We start from the raw sequence: 3,774 nt of genomic DNA, 5'->3' as shown, positions 1-3,774 counted from the left end.
GCAAAGATTACTTCACTAATCATTAAGAGAAATGATCAATAGCTTATGTGGTTTCCCGTGAATTACAATCGAATACTTGTTGATAAGTATCAAAGGGCTTCTCTTATAATGCTTCGTGGGTAGGGAAAAAATTTTGTTACATATCAACCTAAACATAAGGTGATAAATTGTAACAGAAATTACTTGTTTAACCAGTGTAGTCATTGACAAGTATGTTTTGAAAAATTTTAAGTGACTTGGATTTTCAAATGAAACTCACACGGAAATCATATTCATGAAAAAAAATTTGTTCTGGATCTTGTTGGGTAACAAACATCATGGGTTTCGAATGTTTGATCAAGACCACTTATTCGAAATGAATATGATTTGAAGTTTCGAATTTTGGTACTGAAACAAAAGTTTCATGAAAATCTGGAACATTGTTCCCCGTCAATGCCTTAAAAGTGTAGTGAAAATTGGGTTTCACTTTCATCTCGGTCTCATGATGTCAGATCATAAACACAGATTTTTGATATGTCTAAGTCTCGATGGGTTTGATCAGAGACCTCTCGGACATATGTCTTCGTGTGTGATTGTGTAAGAACTTTATGAATAAAAAAGATTGATGTAAGACACGAAAAGTACTTCTGTTATGTTTGGACCAAACAGTAAACTCTTAACTCATTTTGAGAAGAGTCAGGTAGCTCAGAGACTAATGTGAATATAAGCCTGATTGGGAAGAAATTTTCGTATGACAAATTTCATTAAGGCTTTCGTACACACACATTGAGTCAATTGAGGCTTTTGGACAACATGCAGCAGCATGCTTCTAGGGACAACTTAACTAGTTCAAATGATGAAAAATTTGTCGATTCATACGAAAAAATGTACCTGACCCTAGAACTGCAAGCATAATCCATTCTGTGTCTTCAAGATTGTCTGTAACAAAATACTAAAAAGAAATAAGAATCAAAATATTTTTGTTGTTTTGAATTTTTGAAAATAAAGACAGAACAAAAGAAAATCTTTTTGAATTTTTGAATTTTCGAAAATTAAATGACAAAACAAACGAAAATCTTTTTGGAATTTTGAATTTTCGAAAATTAAATGACAAAACAAACGAAAATATTTTTGGATTTTTGAATTTTCGAAAATTAAATGACAAAACAAACGAAAATCTTTTTGGATTTTTGGATTTTTGAATTTTCGAAAATTAAATGACAAAACAAACGAAAATATTTTTGGATTTTTGAATTTTCGAAAATTAAATGACAAAACAAACAAAAATCTTTTTGGATTTTTGAATTTTCGAAAATTAAATAGTACTTGTTGCAAATATGCGAAATTTTATCATCCCCTTATAAGTAACAAATGTACGAATTCGAAGGGGTCGAAGCGTTGACTATGAACAATAACCTCTGAATCAACCCTTAAAATAAGTGACAAATTTACGAATTCGAAGGGGTCGAAGCGTTGACTATGAACAGTAACCTCTGAATGCTGACGGATATTGCTTTGTCTTTCATTCAGCGCCTCTGAATCAGTCCTTATCATGCATCATTCTTCTTTTTCGCATGGAACATAATTTCCATCGATCATTCCAAGTCCCTCTATAATTCTCACAAGGGATTTTTCATCTAAAGGTTTCGTGAAAATATCAGCTAACTGATCAGTTGTTTTCACGAAATGTACTTCAATATTCCCATCCTCCATGTGATCCTTGATGAAATGATAACGAAGTGCTATATGTTTAGTCTTCGAATGCTGCACAGGATTATGACAAATTCTTATTGCACTTTGAGAATCATAATATAATGGAATCTTTTTCATATTAATTGCATAATCACGCAATTGACTTTGAATCCATATAATTTGTGAAGTGCAAGCAGCAACAGCCACATATTCTGCTTCAGCTGTTGATATTGAGACACATGTTTGCTTTTTCGACTGCCAGCTCACCAATTTGCCATCGAGAAATTGACATCCACCACTTGTGCTTTTTCGATCAAGATTACAACCACCCAGGTCTGCATCCGAATATGCTTGTACAAAGAACCCAATGTTCGAAGGATACCACAATCCTAACGAAATTGTTCCTTTAAGATAACGAAATATATTCTTCACAGCAGTGAGATGTGGTTCTCGTGGATTTGACTGATACCTAGCACAATTACACACAGAAAACATGATATCAGGTCTACTTGCTGTAAGATAAAGTAATGAACCAATCATGCTCCTGTAAAGAGTTAGGTCAACTGCAGGTTTATCTAACGAAGGTGTCAACTTTATGCCAGTTGCCATTGGAACTCGTAACTTCGTGCTATTCGTCAATCCAAACTTTTCTAACAGATTCTTCGTATATTTTTCTTGATTAATAAAAATTCCTTCTCTGTTTTGACGAATATTCAAACCAAGAAAATTATTGATTTTTCCCATCATGCTCATTTCGAACTTACTTTTCATCAAATCTTCGAATTCTCTAGATAAAGCAGGGTCAGTTGAGCCAAAAATAATATCATCAACATAAATTTGAACAAGCATTAGATGATTCCCAACTTTCTTTCGAAATAATGTGGGATCAACAGATCCTTGTTTAAATTTAGATTGTTTCAAAAATGAAGTCAGAGTTGCATACCATGCCCGTGGTGCTTGTTTCAAACCATAAACTGCCTTATCTAAAATATAAACATGATTTTGAAATTCTTTGTTAATAAAACCTGGGGGCTGTTCCACGTAAACAGTTTCTTCAAGCTCTCCATTTAGAAATGCACACTTCACGTCCATTTAATAAACATCAAAATCTTTGTGAGCTACATAAGCCAGAAATATACGAACCGCCTCAAGTCTTACGACATGGGCAAAAGTTTCTTCATAGTCGATTCCTTCTTGTTGTGAATATCCTTTAACAACAAGTCTGGCTTTGTTTCGAATAATATTTCCATCTTTGTCGGTTTTAGTTTTGAAAATCCATTTTAACCCGACAATCGAAACATTTTCAGGTTTAGGAATTAATCTCCAAACCTTGTTTCGTTCAAATTCAGACAATTCAGATTGCATTGCAACAACCCAATCTGAGTGTTCCATTGCAATCTTAACTGTTTTTGGTTCAATTTTAGAGATGAAAACATTGAACGTGCAAAATTCTTGATGAGTATTCAATACCTCATTCTTTGCACGAATTTGAGCTCTTGTTAAAACTCCCTCTTGTGGATTCCCAATTACTTGATCCTTCGAATGATCTCTTGTCCACTTTTCCATTGGCGGATATGCTGGATCAAATTCCAAAGGTGCATCTGCGTATATATCTTCATTCTGTGAACCTACAATCGAACAAACATCATCAAAATCATTATTATTCTCAATGTTTTCTAAATGCTCCCCCTCAACATTATGCTCCCCCTCAACATTAGCATTCATTCTTTCATTCTCCCCCTCGAAAGAATGCTCTCCCTCAACTATAGTATTCGAATCCAATTGCTCCCCTCCACTGGATTATTTTGCATACTTTCGCCTTTCTCTGGAGAAGTTGATGTCGAATAATCATTAAGCTTTGTTAGTTCAGAGAGATGATTATCATTTGCTTTTATTTCAGCATCAACAGCACGATCTGAAATTCCAAAAATTAAATCATAATCAATATCTAATGTTTGTGAGGATTCAGATTCATCTTGTATGTCTTTCAGAATAGGATGATTTTCAAACTGTGAGGAAGTTTGTTTAATGTAGTAATCATCAAATGTAAGATTAAAAGTTTCTTCAACTTTTCGTGTTCGTTTGTTCAACACACGATATGCG

This window comes from Lactuca virosa, chromosome 8 (assembly GCF_052849685.1).
Source record: "Lactuca virosa cultivar CGN04683 chromosome 8, Lactuca_virosa_CGN04683_v6, whole genome shotgun sequence".
In the NCBI taxonomy this organism is placed as follows: Eukaryota; Viridiplantae; Streptophyta; class Magnoliopsida; order Asterales; family Asteraceae; genus Lactuca; species Lactuca virosa.
Note: the sequence above shows the minus strand (reverse complement) of the source record.